The sequence below is a fragment of the Canis aureus genome, chromosome 21, assembly GCF_053574225.1.
Source record: "Canis aureus isolate CA01 chromosome 21, VMU_Caureus_v.1.0, whole genome shotgun sequence".
Classification (NCBI taxonomy): domain Eukaryota; kingdom Metazoa; phylum Chordata; class Mammalia; order Carnivora; family Canidae; genus Canis; species Canis aureus.
In genome coordinates, this window is record NC_135631.1 from 54,276,143 (window position 1) to 54,283,191 (window position 7,049).

The 7,049-nt window shown below is 58.8% G+C and overlaps 1 long non-coding RNA gene across 2 annotated transcripts; it reads left to right on the plus strand.

The window, feature by feature from the left end:
• The first annotated feature begins 365 nt into the window (after nt 1–365).
• On the plus strand, nt 366–2,903 carry LOC144293502 (uncharacterized). 2 transcript variants are annotated; one of them, XR_013360726.1, is made up of 3 exons: nt 366–817; nt 1,241–1,579; nt 2,327–2,903. It is a non-coding gene; the product is annotated as an uncharacterized LOC144293502 (long non-coding RNA). The 2 variants fall into 2 exon arrangements; XR_013360725.1 differs by having other exon boundaries at nt 2,330–2,903.
• Nucleotides 2,904–7,049: the final 4,146 nt, after the last annotated feature.

The window sequence follows — 7,049 nt, forward strand, 5'->3', positions numbered from 1 at the left end:
AAGCTCCTACTCCAGGCCAGATCCTGGAGGTACCGGTGTAGAGAGGGACCAGATCAGGGACCCAAGGGCTCTGCGAGTAGGACAGGATGACACCACGCTGCTGACTGCAGCCATCAGCCAGCTGGGGAACCGGGAGCTGTGGTGTATGGAAAATTCTGGAAGGACTGTCAGCTGAGAAAAGGGTAGATGTCCTGGAATCCCGGCAAGTGTGTGTCTGTGATGGAGAGAAAGAGACGGGGTGGAGGGAACACAAGAACCTCCTACTCACGTCCTCTCCCTCCCTCCCAGTCACCCTGTGCCCCTCCTCCATCACAGACACATCTGACGATCCGTCCTCAGTACTTTGCCCTAAGAGTGGTCACCTGGGTTTGACAGCGCTGGGCTGTTGCGTCTCTGTCAGGCACCTACTCTTAGCAGGCTCTGGGTGCAGGTCCGCTGTGGGCTCACGGCCTAGTCTGGCCCCACAGAAGGCCCTCCTGGAGGTGTTGGAGGTCCCGGGCCAGTCCTGGCACCCTCTCTAGGAGGCAGGTGTGGGGAGACGGTGGGCAGGAGGGGAGCGTAGGAGACTCTGGATGGGGTCACTGAAGAGCAGCTTCGCTGGCAGGGCCTTGTGGGAATCGCCATTTATTGCAAGCCCCGAGGTGTTAGTAAGAGCGCAGGAGCGGTGGATACCCAAGGCCTGGCCCAGGGAGGTGGTTATGAATCATGAACATGAGCTGACCTCCCCCAGGATCAGCTGCAAGAAGAGGCCTCCCCGATGATGCAGAGCTGCTGACCCAGCAGCAGCATCCAAGCCCTCGGACAAATCCTGCTACAGGTAAACTCTACATACACGAGAGAGATGGGTTCATGGGCTTGTCTGGATCAGCCTCGCGTGCGCTCGGATGCTGGGTGGGATCAGCTGAGCCCGGGGGGCCCGGCAGGGCTGTGCTTCTCTAGGGGAGCTGCCAAGGGCAGACCTGATGCTGGGTAGCCAGCTCGGATGTGGTCGTGGGATGCCTCTCGGTCCCGCTCCTCTGCACTCTGAGCCCCAGCCGATGTGACCTGGTGACATGTGCACACCCGGGCACCTCGCCCATCCCCCATCTGCCTTGGCTAACGAGAACCCCCTCTGCCCAGGCAGCTGCCTCCCGTGGCTGATGGCTGTGCAGTGGTAGCTACTCGGGCTGCTCCAGCTCCGGGCTCCCATGGGGCCACAGAGCAGTCCACCCAGCCTTGCTTCATCCGTCTCCTTCCTCAGGAGCTCCCAGGAACACCTCTTATCCGTCCTGCGCCCTGACGTCCCCACAGGAGCCTGCTTCTCCTCCCCCGGGAGCGGCCTGTCTGCAGGCTGGCCTCGCGTCCCCGTCCGGGAACCACTTCCTGCATGTACAAGTGCAAACAAGAGTGCTAATGCGCAATTGCAGACTTTGTGGTGTGTCTTCAACCGTGTTTAGGCTCAACGGGTGAGCACCTTTAGCAAAAGTAGCCAAAGTAGCAAAACAAATACGATAGGATTATGCTATCCACGAGATTTCACAAGAAGAATTCGCAGTGACCGGATCCAGAGAGGAGTCAGACTTCTGATGGAGAAGGAAAGGTATTTTCTGCTGAATTTTCTAGGTTCCATGTGGGGTTCCGTGTCAACACGCGTGTCCTTGGGTATTACCCTCCCAAGATGTCTTGGGGCCTGCACATGACAGGCTTTGGCCAAAGGGATGCTGAAAAGCCCTGAGGGCTGGGGCTTGTCTCTGCCCCAGGCCACATGTGAGGAAGCCCAGGGAGCCGGTTGGATGGGGGCGGTGGCCGGTCATCACGTGGGGGAGTGGACTGTGACACCCCCTTGGGAGATGGAGTCACACTGGGCTTGGCTCCCGTTCTAAATCCTGCCCCATTATACGTCTGGGCAGCCCCCGGACCTTCGAGCCTTGTGGCCTCACGTGGGACCAACGGGACAGCCTCCCGGAGGGATACGGACCCCGAGGGTCAGACCGAGCCTGCTGGCAACGTAAATGGAAACCACTGGGTAACTGGCCGGTCGGTGCCCCACGGAATCCTGGAGAATGCCAGCTATGAGGGGCAGACGCGAGAGGGCGGGTGCCAGCGGCGGGAAGGGGGGCCAAAGGGAAGCCAGGAGGTCAGGACCAGGGCCGCGCCCTGTGCCACCGGCCAGCTGCCCCGCAGCCGCCTCTGCCCCCGCCGCCAGCCACGACCCCACGCGACAGCCTTGTTGACGGCGGTCCGAGGGCACCCTTCCCTCCCCGGCCCTCGTAAACCAGGGAGAGGCAAACAGCCACGTTCTAACGAGATACGCGAAGGATTTTTATTTTTTTATTTTTTTCTAAAGCAGCTTACCCAAGGGTGTTTACTGCGGCGCTATTCATAGCAGCGAAAAAATTGGAAAGACCCCAGATGCCCAAGACGTGCCTGCGGAGGAGTGATTCGTAGAGAAGGTGCCTGCGAGCAAGCAGCTGGATGGAAACAGAACTTGAACTCCCTCCCAGCACGTGGGGATGGACACGTGCACATCGCAAGCGCTGGAAGAGGCAAAAGGTTATATAAGTAGTTGGGATTCTAAGTACTTTTAAGTCTTCTTCCAAGCTTGGGAACACAAGGGAAATTTAAATGACATGCAAGGCGTTTTTCCACAGGCGGCCATAAAAAGAGATGCTCGGTGTCACCTGGCATTGCTTTCTCTCTTTGTTTTTCTTTGCTATACAGCTGTCCCCCCTTCTCCACGGGGGGTGCGTCCCGACACCCCCAGTGGAGGCCTGAAACCAAAGGTGGTACCCAGCCCTACCTAGACTATGTTTTTTTTGTTGTTGTTGTTACATCCGCGCCCACGGTAAAGTTCTTAATTTATAACCCAGGCCCAGTAAGCGATGAACAGTAAAAACTGGCAATAAAACAGAACAATCATAACACGCTCCAATAAAAGTGAGGTGGATGTGGTCTCTTTCAAAATGTCTGGCCGTCCTGCTGTCGCCCTCCTTGGATGACGTGGGGTAGCGAGATGCCCACGGGCTGAGATGCAGGGAGGCGAGCGGCACAGGCCTTGTGACGTAGTATTAGGCTGTGACTGAGGATTCTTCGGAGGAGGGTCACCTACTCCTGGACCGGGGGACAACCACCAGCGTGGGGCCCCGTCCCTCTCCATCTGCCGCTGAGCTGGGGCGTCACCAGGGCTGTGCGAGCCCCACTTGGGGAGGAAGAGATGAGGGGGCCTGGCTCCGAGCTCACCCCGCCGGGCAGCCCTGCCCAGCCCTTGGGGTGACCGAGCAGCCCAACGGGGTGGGGTGGGGACGGCCGTTCTGTTCTGTGCCGGGGGTAGAGAAGTACACTCCTTGCACACCGTCGTCTGCCTTACTGGGCTGTTATTGTTCTGAGCATCTTCCCCTAGAAAGGAAGCAGCAGCGGCCATAGCAGCTCGGGCCATCCTCCGGGCCGGAGAGGCGTCGGGGACAGTCACGGCCCTGGGGGACCGTGAGGATCCCCACCACGTACTGGTGCCTCACTCAGGGGCCATGTCCCCAGCCTGTGTTGATGAGAATCCTCACACACCGCCCCGTGGCAACGGTGCCGTGACGTCCCCGTGTTCTGGGTGCAGGAGAGGGGCCTGGTGAGCGTGGCCGCAGCCGCAGAGTGGGGGCGCGCTCACCGCAGGCCCGGCTGCTCTCCCGCGGGCAGCGCTCCGAACAAAGCCGCTGGCTCAGCGCGTGCCCTGGGCCCGCACTTCACGGGACACTTCGATGCGTTATATAATCAATGTGATCCACTGCAGGTGGCCCCTGCCTGATGGCTGGGGGCACCGAGGCTCAGAGTGGTCAGGTGACTTGCCCTAGGCCTCATGGCAAGGGAGGGCTGTGCCAGACTGAACCCCCGAATCCATCGGCTTCGCTGTGATCGGTGTCCTCAGTGGCTCTTCTGGAAGAGCAAGTGCCTTCCATGTTGCTGGAACGGCCACATCGACCCTGAAAGACTCTCACTGGGGGGTTGGGTGACAGCCCCGGCTCTTGGCTTGAGTGGGGGCCCCGGAAGGGTGTCTTTTGCAGTTGGCATGGGCATTTGGCATCAAGTGTCAGAGAGATGCTTTGAGACCATTTCGAGAACGTGCCAGCGATGGATGCAAGGCTCGCGTTCCCTAAAGAGTCCCCTGAAAGCCAAGTGTCGTTACCACGTGCACCTGCAGCAGAGCACGAATGATTCCAAATGCACCTCCCAAAGCGCCCGGGCTCTGTTGCAGGCCACACGGTCACTGAGCACGGGAGGGGAGGGTGGCGCTCAGTCTTGGTTGAGGACCGAGAAAGCAGACTCCTTACCCCGGTGCCCTGCGGAACATCCTTCCTCTGCTCACCTTTGGTTCCCAGGCCCCTTGCAAGGCCACCTCAGCATCGCTCCGCCGGGTGCTGGGATGACTCTGAAAGCCAGACCCGCCAAGCAGAGGGGGGCCAGACCCCGCTGAGCCATGTGGGTATTAACCCCCAGCGGTGGCTCCTTGTGCTGCATAAATACTGGAACATCAGGACAACATTAAGCGAAATCTAAGCAATTGCTAACGCCGCCGTGTAGGGGAAGAGAGTCCTCATCCTGGCTTCACAGCTGAGGACATTGGGTTTAGAGAGACCGCATGATTTTTTTTTTCTTCTTTTTTTTGGTCCCAAACCACACAACTAATAAGGAGTAACATTAGAGTTGGAGCTGGTGCAAGTTCCTGGCTGGTGTACCCAGAGCCCCAACCCTGTCCTCCACCTGCTGTGCCCCCCGAGGCACAAGGACGGCCGTGTCCGTGGGTGATGATCCCCGTTTCCAAGGCTCCCGACGGCCGTGACAGGAAGAGTCCTCCGGCCGCTGACGTGACGTGCGGAGGTGCAGGCTCCCGGGGAGGGCTCCCAGCAGCAGCCTGGCTGACGGCGTCTGAGGCCGCGGCATCCCTGTCCTCCAGGGTCCCCTGGCCATCTGCCCGCTGCCATCTACTGTGCTGCGGTGCCCGCAGGGGCGTTCCTGGGGGGCGGGTCTCTGCTCTGAACATGCATGGCTCCTTCACTGGGGTCTGCCGTGCCCCCCGGAGTCCTGCCACGGAAGCCGTCACCGGAACGGCCCCCTAAGTTGTTCTGCTGCCTGCAGACGCTCAGCACTAAGCAGCGTCTGTTTGCAGACCGAGAACAGGTTGCAGAGCCCCTGGGGGGCAGATGCTCCTAGTGCCTTCAGAGTTGTGTCACTTGCCGTCCTTACCCGTCCTCATGCCACTGGACACCCCTGCAGAAGCTGGGCCTTGTGGGGTCCTGTCCTAAGGGCAACCTGGCAGGGGTCTCACAGAGGTGCTCTGGACTCACACCTTGCATAGACTCATGTCCCAGTTCCAGCCACAGGGTGGGTGTCCTTCTTTATGGCACAAATCTTGACGTCCTGACCCCTTCCTTCGGGACTGAAGCCCTGTCTCACCTCTGTCGGGGCACAGAGGACCTCCTCTGGACTTTTTCTCCGTGGCTGTGCCTGGCAGCTACCTCCATCCACTTGCCCCCTGACAGCTGTCCTGCTGTTACGCGGCCTTACATCACGAGGAGCGTCACCCACTTGCAAGACTCCTACCTCCTGTGAACTTTATGGACATTGCCTAGCTGCATTTGCCCTGACCTGGACCTACAGTCGCTGGGGGTGGCTCCTCCCCACACGTACCTCTGAGTCCGGTGCCCATCCTGGGGCGTGTCTGGTTTCCAGTTGACCAAATTCCCAAGCATGCATTCTAGTCTCCCTAAAAGCAGGGGTGCGGTAGTGGGGGACAGGTTAAGATCCCTAATTTGAATAGAGCATTTAGCATCTTCTTCCAACAAACAGATTCAGAGACACCTGTCTAAGCAGAAATGACATCACATTTTATGATCCTAAAACACGTGAAAAACCCTTTTCCGAAGTGCGAGAAGTTCACAGGGTCAAACTCTAAATTGCAGGATTTTGGACCAGAGAAATCCTATTTGGTCATACACTTAAATAACTGGGTACAGGGAAAATCTCAGCGACAAGCAATGACAGTGGAGACAAGAGGAAGAGTGAGTGGGAGACAGTGGGATTGGGGTCAGAGACACGTGCTTTTGAATCCCAGCCCTGTTGCTGGGTTACCTGGGGAAGTCGCTGGCTCTCCAGAGTCAGCTTCCTTGACGGTGACATTGGGACAGCAAATGTGCCTCCAAATGGGTTGCCAGGACTAACTGCGGTGTGGACACAAAGTGCCTGGGACAGTATATCCAGTGGGGTGTGCGTCACCTGCCAACGGTGAAGCCGGGGCCTGAGCAATGGGGCTTGTTTTGAGGGCGGAGGAGAAAAAGAAGAGGAAGGAAAGATAGATTAAAAACTAAGAGAAGCAAAAATATTCCCCTCTGGAGACACCTGCCTGAGAGAGTCGCCCCGTCCTTAAATCGCAGTGGCTCTGTGAATGAGTGAGGGGCACCCGGGTGGCTCCGTCGGTGAGCGTCACACTCATGATTTCGGCGCAGGTGGCGACCTTAGGGTTGTGACATCGAGCCCGGTGTCCACTCCACGCTCCACCTCGGGTTGGCTGGAGATTCCCTCGCTCCCTGTGCCCCTCCTCCCCCTCTTGCCTTGAAAAAGTGAATATGTGAGAAAGGCTCTGCGCGTTCTCGTGCGCCAGACGCGTCCGGCAGGAGCGCAGGCCCGGGGACGGATGGCACACCTGCTGCCCCGGCCCCGCGGACAGGGACAGGGGCTCCCTCCGGCCCGGCTCCAGGATTAGCTGTTTTTTCTCGGTGTGGACTCACAGGGCAACCCGCAGGCAAATTAATCCTCTTACACATTGAACACGGTGTGCCAGCGGCGGCAGCTTCTGCGCGTCACAATTCTGACGTCCTCGCGCCGCCGCCTCACGAGCCACCGAGGCTGCTGCCCCTGTCGCCCCCCACACCGCCACGCTCACCCTACGTCTTCAGCAGCTCCGAGTACGTTGAGCCGATGGAAGAGTCCCATTCTTGCTTCGGGTTCTCCCATTCGCCCCGCAGTGCCGGGTGGTAAAACCATCCCAGCGTATCGGGCTGCAAATATCATTTCATTAGGTAAAG